Here is a 20686-nt window from a genome sequence, read left to right as displayed (position 1 = left end):
AGGTGGGTATTAAAAACCTGGTCATCATCATTAGTATCACCACTTCCTTGTTATGGCTCTGAAAGGAACTCTGAACATCAGTACTATTTTTAAAGGTTTTTAATCTTAATGCTCCCATCTTTGGTTTATTCTAGTGTATTGTCTCATGGCAAAGTAAAAAAGCACCATGTCGTTCTGAGGCTGGCATATTAAATTTTCATATGCAGCTATTGGAGACAGATTTATAAACTAATTAAGTGTAACAATCTCAGAAGCACTGCTTATGTCTGAAGAGTCTCGTATCAACCAGCTGAGTTATTCCAATGGATAAAAAAAAAAAATTATTCAACAGGAACATTTGCAGAATCAGGCCAAAATTATTTTCTGTCTAATGTAAATCAACCCATGTGTAAACACCTTGTGCAAACATCTCTCCAAGTTATTAAATTACTTGATTTCTGAAAAAAGAAAGCCTAGAATCATTGATACATTCCTATTGTTTCCCTCCTCTATTCCTGTACGCGCTTACCAGTTTTTCTACCGCCTCTAATTCAAGTAAAACTAAGTTGCTCAAGACAGCAAGAATTGCCATCTTTCCCCCTTCTATACCTCACAAGTTTAATCTGCTGTTTCTGTCTCCACAGTCAGCAATTCAGTCTTTCTGTCCAAGCACTATTTTTTTTTGTAACACTTACATACTGTACTATAAAATGTTTATATAGGCACTCCAAATAACAGGTGAATAATGAGCAGTCTTTTGAAATTAGTTTACTAGAACAAAACCACAAAGAATAAATAAAACTATTGAAATGTAATATTCTGCTAGACTGGTGACTAGTTTTGTGCAGAGAGCAGCTAAAGCTATTTTTATGCCTGTCTATTTTTTTCCAATGCAGGAACACGCTAGATGCAGTTTGTTGCATGTTTGGTCCTATGTCTGAGCATGTATTTTCTGCGCTCTTAGTCACTTCAATCCGCTTGCTTCTCACAAAAATTCCATAGCAACCTATATTTAAGAACCTATTTCTCCTACTGCAATTTTACTATAAACAGGCATTGAAGCAAAGTTTTAAACCACCATTAACTGATGAGCAAGTATCTCAAACTGTAGGTTTTTTCAGTTGTTCTTCCATCATAAGACTATCAAAGAACAGTCTTTTATGATTCCCTGTTATAAACTTTTGATTGTTCGATCAATTTTCAAAAGGGAAAAAATGCCTTCCCTAGAGAACTTAACTCTTGGATATTATTGGTATAGGTGCCCAATATTCAAGAGAGTACTGAAACTCTCCCATTTAAAATGGGCTCGTCTTCTTCCTAAAGCTGCACTGACACGTCACGCTCACGCCACTAAATAACCCAAGCTGCTGAGAGAACTGCAGCCTGATTCTGGGATTCCCACCGGCGGCAGTCAGGCAAGTACATTTGGAATTGGTTCCAAAATTTCATTTCACTCAGCGACTCCAGGACCGTCATTAGTATCGATTAACTGGAAGCGCAAAGATATAGTATCTTGTCCTTCAATATTATTTCAGCCTAACCCAAGAGCTGCTGGGTAGATATTTCTTTGAAATTCCTGGGTCCGAAAGACAAAGAGATGTGTGAGAAAGGACATCCAAACTGCGGCTCACTACTCCACCACAGACAGCACCAGGTCCCTAGAAGAGAGCAAACCACTTAGCTTTACCACACTTCCACAGTATTTTCCCTTTCGGGTGACCAAGATGAGCACTTCTGTCTGGCTCAGTCACCAAATGTAGGCACTGTCTCAGAACTTGTCTCCAAAACTATTTTCAGTTTGCTTATGACACTTAGGACGTAGACTTCTTGTGATTTGACCAAAGTTTCTTTTCCTGCATACAGCTCTTGTAAATATGAATACATGTATGTATAGATGCACGAGTGCAACAAACCCTCTTACAAATATAGGCTATACTCGCAATTTCTCTTGGATCTGAACAGTTGAAAAGATTTCTCCACTATAAAAGTCTTCTAAATTCAAACTGGGCTGTAACAACCCAGTCAAGGGCCATCTATTACAGTTTCACTGTCAATAAAACTCAAATTATGACCACAGCATGCACTTTTGTGTAACAACCTGACTGGAGAAGGAACCAGATTACATGTATGAACCTTTGGTATACATGAATCAGTAAAATATTGATAAGTAGAATCACACTGGAATAAATCCATTTATGACCTACTCCTGCTGTCAAAGGTAAAGATTTAGCTAAGCAACTACTTGACTTAGAGCGGCTTTCCTGGGTCTGCTTCATTTAGCATACATCAAAAAAAAGAGAAAGTCTTACAGCCTGTCCAATGATTGATGGGCTTCTATTACTGTTACAGAGTCAGTAATACATAACCCTATTGTTTGGGTAATAACTTATATGTTTTCTTACTTTACAAGACTGCTCAGTGTGGAGTTTGATATATGAAGTGTTTTATGCACATCTACACAAAATACAAGTAATTCATTTTCATTAAGGGAAGACATATATAAATAATTTCAGAACAGATTCCAACTTCTTTATTCTTTTAAATAAATATCTAATTCCATAACTCCTCCCACTGTGGTGAGTGGCATGCTTCACAATTTGAAAGCATTTCTCTTCCCTCTCTTTTTTTCCTTTTTTTTTTTTTTTTTTTTTTTTTTTTGCATGTGGTATTTGAGGGGACAGGTCTCTTGGGAGGCTCTAAGCAATGACCTCATCCAGCCCATTAAATTTATTTATGAAGGTACCTTGAAACTGGTTATATTTTGCCTTTGACAGTTTCATAACCTCTTTACATGTGCATGTAGGTGTTTCGCTAGCATTTTAGACTTCTCACCCAATTTAGATGCTTGAACTGTTCACCAAACACCAAAGAACATACTTGCTCCTACATTTAGCATGGACTAGGGAAGGGAGATGTTGAGAATTACACAGAAAAAGCCTTTTCCAGCACGCAATAATTAATTTTTATCAAGTCTACAAAACCTGCTAAATATAAGGCATCACATGTACAGTATTTTCTGTATACTACATGTGCATGTAAAGTATATATTTATACATATCATATATACACACGCTAGTAACAGATGCAGAATTTCTGTGGAAATTCTCAAGAGATTCTGAGATTTCTGAAAGACAAAAACTCTTAAGTTTTTTAACTGAATCCAAAGAGTTTGGGGTATGCTGCTGCAAAAACAGGAAGGAAGGAGCACAGGTATTAATCAGCTCAGATCCTAAATAAAAGTGGCTGTACTGGATAGAACAAATACACATCTAGGTTGGTACCATAGCTCCACTTAGTTCTCGCTAACAATCACCTACAGAAGAGTATAATATATTTAGAAATGTATTTTACATATATTTTAGATTTCTGTCTTTATATCACTGGTAAGATACTATATGTGTGCTCATATGTTCTGCAGTGATTGCATTTCAGGGACTTTCTGAACAGGTATTATATCTTTGAGTTGAAGAGCATCTAATGGATTTTTCTTCCAAAAAATTCTTCCCTTCCCTTTATTTTGGTATGCATAGGGTCTCATGGCAACACTGTTTTGAACCACCCACTTAGCAGCTTCCTTTGACAATCTGTAGGTCACGAGTGACTGTGAAGAGTCACTCCCTATTACAATTTCATGTACATCTACCAGGTGCCCCCGAAAATGTTCTCTTTTCAAGGCTGAAGAATCTTCAACTGGTCTGTGACCCGAGCTTTTGTAAATCAGGACAGGCACAGATCCTTACGTATTATAAATTTGACCAGTTCAATTGAAATGAGATTTAAGACTGGCGTAAGTTCCAAATTAAGTGACTCTGGTAGCCTCTGTAAAGCTTAGATTCATGTCAATATTTGCCCACCACAGAGAACCAACCCCACTGTTTTTGTCGTCAGTCGCTGCTCAATAGAGGCTCACGTGCAGAATGACCAAGTTATTTCAGTTCATCTCAGTTACTACAGCCTGTCTCTCTTTTGAAAAATATGGTGGGTGAGAAGCTGACACTAAACAGCTTTCAGTGTCACTAAACACTAAACAGTATTTTAGGGTAATGAGAATGTGTGCACATGGCCTTGCTTATGGAGCCTACGTAGCGATAATTGAAAGACAGAAACATTTTCTTCAAGGAGAAGGCCTTTTCAGGTAAACCATTTACAACACAGACAGAACAAGGACAAAAGTGGTTCAGATTCTACTCTCCCATCAGAATGGGACAGATTGATTAACTCCGCTATATTGAGAGAGGTTTTCTAGCTTTATATTGACAGAACGGAATTTGTCCCAAAGTATCTCAGATACAAACACTTGAGATGATGATATAACATCTGTACTCTTTTCCAAAATCCTCACTTGGTTATTTAAAACCAGCATAGTGGAACAACGGACAATCATGATACTTAACTGCTGGGCACTTGCTTACTGTAAATCCGTTTCGATAATAATTTCCTATTCCTCTAGGTGACCCATTCCTTTTAGTGGAGCTTCTAAGTTCAAATTCATTCTTAGGGTATATAGTAATGCTCTGTTGACCTCCATCATGGTCATCTTCCACTCCTGTGCAGGATGACAGAAATGTGGCCACAGATCAGACATTTTGCAAAAAAACTTCATTTTTTTTGAGAGGAGGTTGGCTATAAACAGGTATTTGTATTTTCTGTTCTCAGGACTCTCAAGAAACATGGGGATTTGATAGCAGATGGGTAACCTAATTGATTTTGAACTTCAAAAAGACATTTTGAGCAAAAGTTTAAGTATTTAAAGCAAAGCAATTTATGCACTTCTAAATCATAATTTCATCTCACCCATTGCTAAAATAAGCCCCATGCATTTTTAAGTAATCTTATTAAGAAAGGGTCTTAAAGGCTTTTGGGTTTGCAGTGGTTTTATTTTATTTTTTTATTCTTTGGGTGGATACGGGGAAGAATTTTGACTTTAATTTTTCTCCTACACCTTTTTTTCTAATTAACATCAAAAATATATTATATTAGAAGACATGGGAAATTGCTCACAGAGCACTCAGTTCTTACAGTAGGGGAAAAAAAGCTATTTTTTTTTTCTTCCCTGCTAATCCTCAGTTTAGAAGTCTTTTAATATTCCTTTTTTTTTTTTTGACAGCAGAGTGAATCCATTAACAAAGATTGAGAATAGAGCTAAAAATCCAGAATTTGCCCCTCTGTATTCTTCCCTCCTGTTTGCCTGCTGTCCATTTCTACTACTAATTTAATCAATTTTTAACACATCTGCAGCATTTATCATAAGCTTGTCTACTTTAAGTTAAAGAATCTAAAAAAGACACAAAATCATGGTATTACATTGATCAGAAATAAAGCTTATTTAAGCCAAAATACTTATGAACTGATTTACATACTAATGAGGCTGACAGTTATAGAGCAGCTGAATAAGAACAGGAGTACAGAAAAAACCACTGGCCTTGCCGCATTGTCAGCCCTTTAAGTGGACTGTAATTAGCTACTAAAGAGGATCTTTACTACTGTTTAACTATCGATATCCCTCAGAAAGGGACTAAAATCAAAATTCCGCACACGCATACTTTCAGCTTTCAGCTTGTTGCTGGTACAAATACAGAGCTATGCTTGGGAAATGGCATGTAATTGGATGTGAATTATATTATATCTTTTGGGCAGCTAAAATCAGGACCTGTGATTTTTAACTTGTTTCACTCTCTCATTTCCTTGCTTCAGTGAATTCTCAGACTATCTATCACCCCTCCAATGCTAATGGGAAGTACTGTGAATATGCAACAAATGGCTGGAGGATCTATTATCATGTTCCTCGTAACACTTGACTATCGGAAGGAACAGAAGAATATTACAGTCTCCTATCAAATGGAAGAGATCATATTTAGCTTCATAGTAGACTCAAGACTTGAGCAGGAAACTGCAGGGTCGGTACTGAGCCCGACGCCTGCTTTTTGTTCCTTCTGTAGACCTGGGAGCGTGCGATCACAAAGCCTGGACCACCACAGAAAGCCACCGACACCTCCTGTGTCTCGGGCTGGCAGAACGAAGCAGCAGAACGCTAGTAACGACGCTACCTGCTACCACAGGGACACCCTGAAAGCAATTCTCATTCCCGGGGTCTTACACAAAACAAGAAACCCGACTGCCACACCACTGCACAGAGCCGTACCGTGAATTTACCCTATTATTAAGCACTACGGACAGCTAACTGAGCCTTATTTTCTTTTTCACAGACAAGATTCAATACGCTAACAGCGAGGGGATGAATTCTAAAAGCTAAAAGCTTTTCGTAAGACTAGTCTAAAAAGACATTTTTAAGACTATCTGGCACACCAACACAGAAACTTCCCCAGGTCTTTACTGACTGTATAACTGTTTTTTGATAGTCTTAGACTTGCTATTTGAATAGGTATCTTTTAAATACTGCTTGTATTTTGAGAAAGTCTAAAGGCTCTGACTAGGAACTGGAAACCAAACTGCACTAAGGACTCTATGCCACAGAGTAACAGATCATACCCTGAAGCACTTACAATGCCAGTGTCAGCTGACGTAAGAAATACATACAATGAAAGGAGCAGAAATAGTAATTAAAAAACAAACTTTGAAAAATAAGGAATTTTTAAAAAATATTCTGCAAATTCTTATTTGCAAACAAAAATCTCTTGTTTGGAATAAAAAAACAGAATGGGAAACGCAAGGGGAAAGCAATACTGGTTTTCCTATTTTATCATTATTTCCATCTTGACTTCTAGACACTCCCTCTTCATTTCACTCCCTTTCTGGTTTAAAAAGTGATGCTTGCATGTTCCAACTCTCAAAAGCCAGTATAGTTTCATTCATTCTTGTCTGAAACTCTTCAGTGAGCGTGCCTGAAGGTGATGAACATTTTCATTCCTCTAAAACTGTATTTTAGGGAATACTTTATTAACAGAAAAATTAACTCCAACAACAGCCGAACAAAAACAAGCCCCAAAAGACAATGAAAGCACAGAGATTTTATAGACCAAAATGTTCAAAGGCTTAAAAAGCTGAAGCTTTCCAAATTCCAGCCATTTTTACAGCAGCAACTTAGAAATCTATGGCATACATTCATTGCTTTGCTTTTCTGAAAAGCCTCAGTCTCGGTGCCCAGCACACGTCAGGTACCAGATGACTGGCAGTTATCACTACTGATAATCATTTGATCTGGTACACAAGAAGTACAGGATCTGCAAGCTGTTGCTACCTTCAAAGAGAAAAAAGCCTGCTATTGCCACTGTAAACATAAAAAGAGACACAACTGTATCAATACACACTAGGTTTATTTGATATACAATGCTGAGAAAGAAAATCTGAGTTTGAAGTTCATCAAAACCTGAGCTGCCACATGCACCTTAATTAGAAAAAACGTGGGATTTGGGCTGATGTGACTAGAGCAGGCAATAACAACTACATTAGTTTTTTAATATTTTGAAAAAAATTTAAACTAAGAACTCCAATCCTTTCATCTTCTCCCTGACCTTCTACTTCAATTTTCCAAAGCATCTACCCTTTTGCTCACCTTTGCACTGTCCTTTTAACACTGCTATTAAATATTTATATTACAGCAGAGCCCAAGGCTTAAATCAAAAGCAAGGCTCTGTCATAGAAAGCACTCTGAAATCACATAAAAGCATAGCTGTTGCACAGAATAGCACTGAACTGAAGAAGACAAAAAGTACTGGTAAATAAGCAACATACGTTTAACCCAAAATTAATTACGGCAAAGCTACAGAAAGATTCCAGACCTGTACATCCAGAAGTCTGCCTAACCCCAGGTGTACCTTGAGCAGAGCTGCACGTAACTTTTCATCTTTTTAGTTGTACAGTCGCAAGTCTAAAAACCACAACCAGACAGATGATTTTTCAGCCTAACTGGCAATACATCAAAACTTCATTTCCACAGTAATCCTTTTAGACTATCAAAACACAGGACTGACAGCACATAACATAGGTCAACTGGCATATGCAATACCTCTGAGTAAAATATACACATTTAAACATAGACTGTTACTGACTCATAGTAAACGCATTGTTATCAGTAAAAGGTATAATCTTATCTGAAAAGTACGTAGTTTCAGCAATGAAATGTGAAAGCATCAAGAAAATAAAATTAAGCAGAATAGTCAGCAAAAATCCATATGGACACAGCTACTAAAATTAGCATTACTGCATTCAGAAAAGAGTTAGTTCAAAGGTTTCACCTGTGTCCTGTAGTCACAATGACTTGCATAATTAATCTCCAAGGCCAGAATAGAATAATCACTGCCTTATAAACTTGCAAACTTATTTTATTGTGCATTTTATTTGACCTAAGTTCCTGACTGTCCTAAGGAACTCCTAATCTTCCTCCTTAGTGCTGGTAAAGCTTAACAGGGGTAGAAATGGGTTACAGGGATTGTAATTTCAGTAAGATTTGCTCTTAGGTTAGGCACAGACTTTCAGCTTTCAAACAAAAAGCAATGCTAGACATTAAGATTCAATTGCTCCTTAAGAAGTTATTGCTCTGCATTTAAATATTCTCATCTTCTAGATCCCTTTTTTCTGCCCTCCCCATTCACATCATCTATCTCATTATACATATGAAATTCAAATGATCCTAAAAACAATACAGCAAGTTCTCTACTGCTTTCCATCTACTTTCATTCACACTGTCCCAATCCAACTTTTCTTAACTTGTCTTTCCCAAATAACTCACCTTCACTTCCCTATCTCAGATTCAGTTGAGTAATAAAAAAAATAACAGCCTGCAGTCCAGAAGCCCACCTAAATGCATTTATGCTCCAACAGTGCTGGAAAATAAAAGTCAGTCACTACCTGCTTTGCTCTTCATTCTTCACTTTGTGTTCATTTCCTACGTTTGGAAAAAACACCTCTGAACACTTTTGGGAGAGGCAGAAGTTTCTACTTCATGTTTTAGTAATATATTTCAAATTCACTAGAATTATATTGATTATTGTGTATGATAATAAGATGTGCTAATGAGACTTGTTATCTTCATACAATCAGACGTACATACGAGAATTCAGCTACACTATAATTCTTCTGAATAAGGTCCATCCAACATACAACTTGGGTGTTAGGCTCAGCCGGAAGCTTTGTGGATAGTAAGCAATGACTTGGTAAGTCAGCGGAAAAGGCAGAGCCTGAGATCTCTGACTTGTACTGAAAAAAGTGTGGAACCAAAGCCTTTTGCCAAATAGGCATCAAGTGGGGTTTGGGTTTGTGCAGCTGTTCTTCAGTTTGGGAAATTTTTCCAGTGAAACAAAAAGAATCGAGATTTCTCCCTGACCCAAGTAACAACGTTACTTAAAAAGATCTCATGGTGCTTTCTGTAAGAATCAACTGAATCTTGGTTTAGCTAATTCACTCATAGTTCATGGCACAATCTGGGAAGCGTCAGCCAAATTCTACATCAGAAACAAACACGTTTCACCGACAGATCAACCCTTCAGAATCAAGATATCCCTACGTTGTCCTGATACGCCGCTTCCCAGCGAGTAATGTTTGGGGATCACCTGTCCTGTACCCCATCTTCCCAAAGCGAGACCTATAGCTGTCTGCATTCACTGCTGGTTTTGTAAGCCCGTGTTTCCAACGTGTATGCCAGAAGAGCTCTGCACTGCCAGCCTGCACAGCTAGATTTCATATTTATAGCAAAACTAAGTATTGGCGTAATCCTTGGAAGTGGCGTTCACTTTTAGTAAATAGTGTCTTTTCTAACCAGGTGACACGATGGTATTGAGATGCTAATGGAATGCTTACCATAATCAGATAGAGATACCCAAAGCATCTTAAGAAACCAATAATCCCCTGTAAGAAGTGTTTAAAACTAATTGTTTGATCACAGATAAAACTTTAGAATTGTATGAAAGTCCCAGAGAGAATTTCAATCTAAGTTTTATTCTTACAGATAAAATGGATAAACTTGCCCTCAAGTACCCATATTCAGGAAAGGAAAAGCTGAACATAATAGTGCTTATTAAAGGAGTAACATCTCAGTTAAGGAGTAGGTGAAGCCTCTTAAGACTGCTCACTGAAGTGCAATCAATCTTAGAAAAAAACCGAAACAGTTTTAAGTACCAAGATCAGAGTTTTCAGGTATCTATAGAGCAAACGCTTTACTAAACTTCAAATTGACAAAAAGGTTTCCTTTTAAAAACATTTACTTTAGTATCTGGCGAGTGCTAAAACTAGATTTTGGGTGGCAAACAACTAGCAGCACTTCTTTCTCTGGAGACTGGCAATCTTCTCCTTGCAGACTCAAAGAGTCTTGCGGCTAACAGCACGCTGCGACAAGCGGGGGCTGTTCGAGTAACGTGCAACAGCTCCCAGCACCCAGTGCCGATTTCAGAAGCAGCCACCTCCTAACGCTGAGTGTTAATAAGACATGTAGCAAGACAAAGGAAGAAGTCCTTGAACCCAAACAGTCTTTCTCACCACAACTGAGCTCCTCGATATAAAGGATAGCCCACGCATATAAAAATCTATATTGTTAGTAAATAACTTCATGATAAATGAAAGGACACCCGCTGGTTGTCAGCAGGAACGTTGTGGGGTTAGCGGAACAGCTGGATTTGGAGTTTTGGCTCATATATATACTCCTAGCAATTAGAACCCAACATTTAATTATCTGGAACAAAGCCCAAGTGACTATTTCTTCTTATGCTAAGGCCTGACATTTGAATGTATTTATTTCATTTCAAGGTTATAGTCTGTTTATATCTTTTTTATTAGTTCTGCAGCACAACATCATAATTGGACACTTTTATGATCACACTGATTCTTTTGGTTATTTTTATGACAATGATTGGTGGGTACCTGTTTTTCCTCCCCCTTCTATTTACATCTTATTAATTCAAGGCTATTTTTTTTAAAAGTCAAGTGAAAATGGAACAGAAGACCGCTGTTTTCAACGCAGCAACTCTCAGGGAGCTTTGAAAAATGCAATCTTTTTTCTCCCTACAAACCACTTTACAGTAGTTATTTCAGCGTTAACCGTCCTGTGAAACGATACCTCTGCCGGTAGAAGTCAACGTTTCTAAACTAGCTTCACACAACCACACAGAGTGACAGCAGCAGGCATTATGGCCCTGTATGAAGTTACTAGATATCAGCCAGCACACAATATAGCAGGCAATCTCCTTTGCAGTGTCTCTCCAAAGAGCTTATTACATTCTTCTATATGTAATGCACTGAATTCCAAAGAAACGTCTTGGGTTTGGAGCAAGCCTCAGGCTTTTGGAAGATCTGTATTGTAGGCTTAGAGAAATGCTGTGGTTCTGTGGAACCAAAGAAGAGAGTTTACAGGATAGCGGAGGCACCACACATCATCATCTGCACCAAAGGATACTATTAAGTAGCAGATTCACGCGGCACGCTAGTACCAGCTGTGCCAGCTTCACAAAGCTTAACACAGAAGGGCAATCCAGAACTACCGGAATTCAAGTTCCAGAACTGACAGCCAAGGAACTAGCGACCTCTTCCTCCAGCTAGCCAGTGAACTACTCAGTTGCACCCAAACCACGGAGGTTTACTGTCTCTTTTTTCCTCTCTCACACCCCCACACGAAGCAAAAATGCTTTCTCTAAATCATGTCAATCTCCCATTGACGGCATTCACCTTCCCAACACGTCCCCTTTTACCTACTCAGGTCAGGGCCATGCTAAAAAAATTACATATCTATTAATAGAGGCACTGGAAGTTCACTTCAAAATTTATGGTTCCTGTTTTAAAGCATTAGAAAAGATGTTCCCTCCTTCATCAACAAATGGGTTTGATGGAAAGTCTCCAGGAAGATTTTCCTTATGCTGCTGATAAACTAAAGAGCTCAAAATGCCAAGTCACAAGTGAAAGTAGCGATACAGCCTGAAGAGGTTTTCACGCAAAAAGTACAGAAATTATACAAATTAGGCATGTTGTGAAATTATGAAACTTTAAAGAATTAAATAATGAATAAGAATTAACTATTTTTTCCCCCAGAGGCGTTAGTGCTACTGCAGCATGTCTGGAAGGCAAAAAAGAGCTGAACAACAAACAAGAATTTTTACTTACATAATATCTAGTGCATATATTGAGACAGGACAGGCAAGAAAAACTGGTGGTTTGTTTTTTTTTTTAAACACTCCCTCACCCACAGGAAACATCGAACAGTTCTGCTTTAAATTACACACACACATAAGAAACCAGATTCAGCTAGAACACATAAAGTGACGCTGTTTTTAAGAAGTATTTCCAGCAAAGCTGCAGTTTCAAGAAAAATACTGTCCCGTCTTTTTGTCACAGATTAAGTAACAGGCTTTATTTGTTTTAACGTTTAGGTTTTTTTTTTAATACAGTATTTGATGATCATGTCTTGAAAAAAATTCAGAAAAAAGCCAAAATACAGGCTTCAGTTTGAGAAGGTTCCTTCTCTTTCCCCTCCAAGAACTCCAATAGTCTACACCGTCAGTTTGCTCACTGTATTTCACTCCGGGACTCGGGTGACCAGCTATCTGCTCCCTTCGGTTTCTTCTGAGATGAAATACAGATTTAGGCGAAAGGATAGTTTGCTCTGCCCTCCAGTACAGACAAATAATACTGATATGGTTTGGGCCACCCTAAGCTTACTTCACCCGTAACAGTCCTGCAGCTTTTGCACCCACAAAACCAGACACGGACACGCTCCCACTGCCTCCCAATCCTCAGCAGGCTGCGACACCATCTTTTCAGTATTTCTGGCACTGCAAAAGTTTGCCCCGGGTTACTCAGAGGAGACTTGGCCACACATATGTGCTAAGGAAGGCAGAGAAAGGCCCAAGCAGTGAGCGTAAACCCAACCTGTGCTAACTAGCCCACAGTCGGAGGTTTAGTTCTTCTGAAGGACAGCAACGTACCCCTAGGTGGAAGCCAGCAGAGCTCTCGACTGGAGACAGCACACCCGACCTCAGGAAAGCTACTTCCCTTCCACGCAGCTGACTATTTATAAATTAGGGATGCCAACAGCAGTTAGTTTTCACAAAACACGTCTACGTTCTGCTGCTGGCAAAAGCTATGGAAGCAGCAAACCACTTGCAGCCCGTGGCTAAGCTCTGTACAGAGTGCCTTTCCTAGATCAGCTCCGTGACACACGGCAGGAGCAGCGGCGGGGCTATCCGGGCAGAGGGAGCGGGCCGTCACACATCTGGGGCGGGAGGGCTATTAAGCAGAAAGGTTTATTTTGAATCGCCCGCATTCATGTGGGACATTGCTGCTGTTTACAAATAAACCATAATTGTGGTCATGAATATGCGGAAATACTTTTAAAATGTATTTGTAACGGGATGGTCCATATTTAATTGAATACCCTTTTCTGTCAACAGTTCTCACAACACCAGTGCTTTGAGAGCTGTGAGTAGAGAGCGCTAATACTTTCTAACAGCATATAAAGATTATGCCACTGAGATTGACAGAATCATTGGCTTTATGTCACAGAATACAAATGCCTTTTTTCTTCTGTATGATGGTGGCTGCCATAGAAATCCCTTGAAATCTTGGAAAAAGCATACAGGGAAATTATGCTTCTACTAAATAGAAGCTGAAGCAATGATTTTTTTTTTTAATTATTATTAAAACAAGCTTGAATCTAACAACACTATTCTACTCAATCACAACAAAGTGATTTAGAGTACTTAATTGTCTGCAATTCTCCACAGCATGGACTGTAATATCAGGTACAGGTTTCCCCTAGGGGAAATCTCACTGAACAACAAAGCCTGTGTGGATGGACACAATGATTGCATGCAAGTTTGAAACGACAAAAATGAATGGCAAGATTAGTGATGAGAAACTTGATTGTTGGAAAAAAACCCCACAACTGTTCCCCTTGTGAGCATCACTGCTACCAGATTATGGAGAATACTGAAACACAAACATCATCCCAAGTGCAGGTAACAGGCAAGCTTCCTGAAGACACCTATAGCTAGTCTGTCAACAGGACCAAGAAGGGTCGGTCTAACACACTTGGCACTTCAAAAACTTGGGTCTTAACTCTGGGAGAACAAAATCTCTTTTTAATGATTATTTCCATTAACTATTGCATGAAGGATCATCTCCTTTTTGCTTCTGATAGCTCTCTTATGCACACGTTTCATGCCCCTCAGAACTTCACTGGAAAACATTCAAATGGTAGAAGGCTGGCAAGACTCACAGCAGCTTCTTTCAGTGAACAAACTGGTCCTCCTTATTTGAACAGAAGGTAAAAGACCCTCACGTCAGACAGAGGTTAAGAACATACAGTCTCAGGTATTCTTTGTAGAAAGCCTGAAGTAGGATAGAGAAAAAAAGGCTCTATTAGTTCTGTTGATCCACATTTTGATGAAAGCTTAAAATGTAAATGAAAAGAGAGAGAGAATAGGGATGAAGCATCTTTAAACTTGCAACAAATCATTTTATATTGATAGAGTCCTGGGCTTAAATCCAAGCACAGCTATTGCCTTAATGCAGACTGATTTCAGGAGACTTAAAAATAGCCAAGATACTATGGTGATTGGCAGGCATTGTAGAGACAGCTGCCAAAGTCAAATTGATTTTTTTTTTTCCCCCTTTTGAAGGACTCCAGATAATTTAAGCAAGGCTACAAATTAAAGCACGCACATATGACTTCTGGATGATTTAAAAAACACAGTCCCCAGGAGGGGAGCTATTCCTCCACCCTCACCTTTGAGAAGCACAGGGCAATCATGTGCACACTGACCCCGCAGCACTGGAAAGGGTCCAAACGAGCGATTTGCTGCGCTGTATATGATCATGCCCAATTCAGCCACTATGCTTAGAGTTCTGACAAGTATGAACTCCGGGGCTTCAACAAACGGCAATTCCTAGTATTACGCACTATTAACAGATGGGACCATCTCAGGATTTCACTAGGCAGAAAACTCAATTACACTCCGTATCTACTTAAGGTAGAGCTGCAACAAGAGGTCACGCAGGCTACACAAATAGGTACAGGTCACTAGCAGTATTTGCAGGAAAAGCTCCAAGTGTTGCTAAGCTAGAGAAGGTCCAGAGGGTAGCAGAAGGCATGAGTTCAGGTATGGTGGTTTTTTTTTTTTTTCTTTCCTCATGTTAAAACCTTCAGTTTGTACCAAAAGGTCAGGCAGGGAGGAGCTGGGAGAGGTGGCAGTGGTGTTTTGAAGCATTTTCTAATCCATTGAGAACACTGCCTGCTTACAGCATTCACACTTCTGTCTAAGGCTCTTGAGATATTGCTTCCAACAGGAATATAAATGAATTCAAACATGTATTACAGGTCTGACTAATTTTCAGCTAGTGACATTTTAAAAATAAAATACATGTCAAGTAGTGTCTCTGTCATGTAGCATACAATACATCTCCAAGTGCTTGTACTTCCCGTATGCGGAAGGTTTGCTGATATTAGTAAAGATATCCGATTGTTGCTGGCTGTTAACATTCCAGAGAGGTTTTAAATAAATAATACTGGACATTGTTCGTTGCTTCAGCAGTAAAGGTAACAAAAATGAACACCAACCCATTTAGCTTGCAGTTAATTTATATGGTTGAAGTACACAGAGTACTACTTGGTGTAGAGCTTTTAGATATAACATTTGTGATACTCGCAGCCTTCAGCTTCATACTACAGAGATGTGACAACCCTCACTAGATCCATATGAAGCAGAATAGTCCTATCATCACCCTTCCGCACATAAAAAGCGCGCAATACAAGTGGATATCAGAAAGGCTAACGTTAGCCCTGTTAAGAGCATCTCCTTAGTTTCCCTTTACAATCTAAGTGCTCCACGCAGTTAACAGCATTCGCCACTGCCTATTAAAGGAGCGTAGGAAGATCAGTCTCACAGCAACAAACATTAGTAATTAAAAATATCACTTACAGATATTAAGCAACTCATGTGAGTTATGACAGAAAGGACTGTTATACATCAGAAGGACTAGGGTACTGCCATCAGGTCACTGCACAACGCTCTTTCCAGTCAAATTCCTACCTTTGAAGATAGCTGAGATGTCCCTCACTTGAGACATTTACTTGCCGAGTCCAGTAATCAAGGGTGAATTCATTCACCTAATGAATCTGTTTAAGCTTTGATAATTGGAATATTAGTACTTGCACACACATGTACATTCATATGTTCTCTGAAGAACAAAATGCCTAACAATAAAAATTCCGAAAATAAAAACTCGCTAGACTGAATAAAACTGTGAATCCAGAATTCTACATATAAAAGATCCAAAAATATTAGGTTTTTTTCCTATAATGCATTATAACTTTTGATGTATTTCTCTTGCAATGAGCACAATCATAACTGTGTGTCTACCATTGACAATTTAAATACTGGTATCAGCTCTGAAAATATTATTGAAATAATGAACAAAAATAAACACTAATAAGCATGGCTTTGTTCAAACTGTAAGCTTCTACAAGCAAGGACAAATTGACAAAGATTTGATATGGTGAAGCCTGATCCCCCCTCGCCCTGCCCCGGTCTTTCTTTTAAGTAGTCAGATGCCCTTTGATTTCATTGGGGTTTGTGGTTCAAACCTCAGGAGCTCATTCTCATGGACCTGGATTTCCCTATAAAGCTACTCTGGCAAAACCCAGCATCTGTCACGCTATGTACTTCAGTGCTCCTTTTTTATTACAAATCTTTATACGGCCGGGTGGGGGGTGAGGGAAGGCACTGGTTCCCCATTATAAATTTGCCTGTGTTAAAGACATCCTTGGTACAAGCACAAAATAGGACCCCTATTTAAAGATCACCCTTGCTCAGTCCTCCAAGACCATTAAAGCATAAGTATCCATTACATGTTCTGCCCAGCCTATTAGGAAGGTCAAATGTTGCAAGACAGCTACCTTTCAGCTCCAAATGTAATTACACTTCCTGAAAATCATACTGCTTGCATTCTTTCTGAAATACATAATGAGGTTTTCATACAGAAGCAGCACTGTAGAAATGATAAGCCCTTTATATCATACCAAGACTAGAAAATAAGACCTCTGCTTAGTTCAGATACAGGGCAAGAATGACAAAGTCACAGAAGTTCATTCTAAACATCTAGAGCCAGAGCTAGTATGGCTCATCAGGAATGGTTCCATGTTGCTTTAGAAAAATAATTCTAATTAAGATCAAGTTTAAGGTATCTTTCTTTACTATAGATAAGGCACAACAATTTCCAGAGCAGTCTAACATACAAACTTAGGGGACAGTGCATCACATGTCTAAACCAATAAATGTTTTATATCATCATCTGTACCATCATGGTCACCTAAAAAACATGCAAGGAAGGATCAACTTTGTTTGCTTATGAAACTATTAAGACACATACACAAAATTTAGTTCCAAAATAAGAAAGCCTAATTGTCCAGGCATCAGAAGAGCTGCAACAAATTGACAAAAAAGACAACTGAGGGTGGGAGATGTAAGGTGAAAGTGAGAAAAGACAGCAGCTTAATACAAATCCTGCAATCTAACAATGCAATTCATTTTAGGGTAAATGCAAGTAATTTATTATTTGAAATTAAATGAGATTTAAATGGTTTATCCATGCCAGGGAGTATTACACAGAGCTACCTGATGTCAAAAAAAGAAGTTATGGTACCTGGGAGATGACATTTTCTTTCCCTTTCTGTACTGTCATGGAAGGTAGCTTTTGGAGTTTGAATTCTGTCCTACAAAAATTTGCACATTTCTCACAGACCATCCTAACAATAAAGGTGGTTCACCTCTCTTCAACAGAGACATTAAAGTCCTTGACAGTTTAGATTAGAAATGAAAATAGCTAGTTTTGGTACTATGCAATCCTGAAGATTTCTCTTGGTTTATTCCCATGACTGGTATTTTCACAGATTAAAATTTGCTCTGTAAATGAAAGATGTTGACCTACAGCTCTTGCCTGCAGAGATAGGAAAGTCACTGCTATTGTCAGATGAAGTTCTCTCCCTCAAGAATAGCCAAAAGCCTAAATTGTTCATCAGATACAATGAACAACCTTACACGGAATTGAAATCTGAAGGCTCCAGAAAGAACATCCATTAGAGAGGAAGACCGTCGTGGTTCACATGCACAATATGAAATACCTATTTTAAATGCAGTTAACAAAATGCAAATGCTCTAGTAGTTCCTATATGAGGAAGAAGAGGAAAAAAAAATAATAATAAAAAAAAATTTGCTTTTCACCATTTTCCCAAAAGTATTCTATATAAACATTGCAGTCGTGACAGCTGTCCTTGCCCGAGCAGGTCAGCTAGCCAGATAACTTCTTGCAACTGCATTGTTACAAAGCCAACAGACTTAGGTTATTCAAACTACCCCATCCATCTCTGTGCTGACAACTCACAGTTCAGAATAACTTGTAAGGTGCCTGGCGATGTCTAGCTATTTGAAATCCAGCTTAATTAATTTAACCATGGGCCTAAACTGAAAGACTACTTAAGTCAACAGGAAAACTCTATCTATTCTAATGTGCTTCATATCAGTCCCTATATACAGTTCTGCTTCTCAGCTGAGGGACTAGCTTCACTGATTTCAAATGTCTTCACACTTGCTAATTTGTCACTCAAAGGCCAGAGTTACTAGCTGCCAGATGAGAGAGTTATTTGTATATATGTTCCATATTGTGGTATCAGATGGAAACCCACGCAGAAGTCAAGCTCTCAGTGTGGTGGAAACTGCACGTCCTAATCAACAAGACTCAGCATAAAAGCAACAGCTCTGGTTTTAATCCTAAAAGTGGTTTTGTTTTTTGGTTAACTTTCTCTCTTCAGCCCAGTTTATGTGTTTGCAGTTTTCTTTCACTACTAAAGCCAAGAATCCTTGCGCTAGATCAGCTCAATAGTCGCAATTTAAATAAGTGGGAATTCTAATGCCAGTGAAATATCCCTTGATACTCCCGATAGCTTGAGACTGCTATTTTAGTATTTTAAAAGCTCCAAATAGGGACATCACTACCAATTACACTCCGAATGGAATGACTTGGAGAAACTTATCTGTAAAAATTAGCTTTTAAAAACTGTTATTAAACTAGCAATAACCCCAACGTAGTAAAGTATGTCCCCCTGCCATAAAAACTTCCCCATGTGAAACCAAACAGCAAAGCAGTTCATGAACACGTTGACGTTATTTTGGCAACAATGCATTAGGAAAACAGAAGGGATAACCCAAGTTATGTGATATGATGCTAGCATAATAATTTAGAGAGAGAGAAAACCACCTGCATTCAGACACACCCCTCCAAGAAAACTTTCACCATCTAAGACTAGGATTTACAGATTAGCACTTCACCTTATGCAGGAGCTAAGGAAGGAAGGAAATTTTGTTGAAATTTAGTTATAATGGTTTCAGCATTAACATTATGCACTCAGTAGAATAACTTATTACTTCAAAACACAGATTAAAGATGACTAATTGACACAGAACTTCTCAGCAAACAACAACGCAGTGCCAGGCCAAGTGTGTGTGTTGTTTTTGGGTTGTTTTTTTTTTTCCTGGAGGGGATGTCTTCTTCATTCAAAAAGCAGCTAGACCATTCATCTACATAAAAAGCTCATTAATATGTACATTTTCGGAATCTGTTACGATTACAATTAGTGAAAATGCAGTGATTGCTCCTGCTAGCATGTATTCTTCAGACATAGCACTGAAAATAAGTATCTCGGTATACAATAAAACAGGAGGAGAATTTAAAACGTATGTACTAGCTCGTCGTCATTCCCCTACCACTGGCAGATTAACATTCAACAAATCAGAATCAAATGCTCTAGAACAACAGGAATTCACAGCTCTAGGCTCGTGCAAGACTTGCCTGTTTGCTTGTAAGAAGGGACTCAATTTAAGATCTCTCTCTAGATTACATTACACGCATCTGCAGCTTGACCTGAGGTTCTAAATCATAGAATCACAGAATGCTTTGGGTTGGAAGGGACCTTGAGAGATCATCGAGCCCAACCCCCCTGCAGTGAGCAGGGATTGAACCTGTGACCTTGGTGTTATTAGCGCCGTGATCTAACCAACTGAGCTAACCCGGCTGGTCAATACAAAAACTAGGAACCAAAACAGACTCATGTCCTTCATGGATCCAGCTAAAAGAAGATGCATTAAGAAACTAGTCAGAATTAGCTTTCTCTAGATCTTGAATCCTTGTCATCCTGTTCTGATCCCTTAAGAGCAGCTGTCTTTGCTATAGTCTTTATTTTGATTTCCAGCAGTGACTAGAAAGCTGGAAGTCACTGGTTTGGTTTGGAAACTGCTGTTGTTTATGAAGCCAGATGAACCACCTCAGCTTACATTTTGGGGTTAAAGTACTGTGAGATTTTGCTCTGAAATTCGGATAAGAATATAAAGATTTCAAGTAACAGCCTCAGTGGGGAAAATTCATGAGAAAAATAGAAATTATGAACCACATTTTCAGAAGTTCAGTATTCATGAATCAGCACTAAAGTGTCATGTAATTACTTCAAAATCACTGTTTAAAAAATTAAGAAAATATAATTTGTATTCCATCATCCTCTTGAGTTTTACAAGACTATTATTGCAATTTCCCAGGTTCCTTCTCTTGCTCTGAAAGCTAGAAACATCCCTAAAAAAAACACATTCTTCTACAATACAAAGCTAAAACAGGCTCATGAAAAAATCTGGAGTAAAAAATCATGTTGATAGATTGAGTAAGAATACAGCAGAATATGGAAAAAATGGAGAGATAAGATGAAATAGATCAGGGGAAAAAA

Source organism: Pelecanus crispus, chromosome 21 (genome assembly GCF_030463565.1).
Source record: "Pelecanus crispus isolate bPelCri1 chromosome 21, bPelCri1.pri, whole genome shotgun sequence".
NCBI lineage: Eukaryota > Metazoa > Chordata > Aves > Pelecaniformes > Pelecanidae > Pelecanus > Pelecanus crispus.
This window is presented reverse-complemented; position numbering follows the sequence as displayed.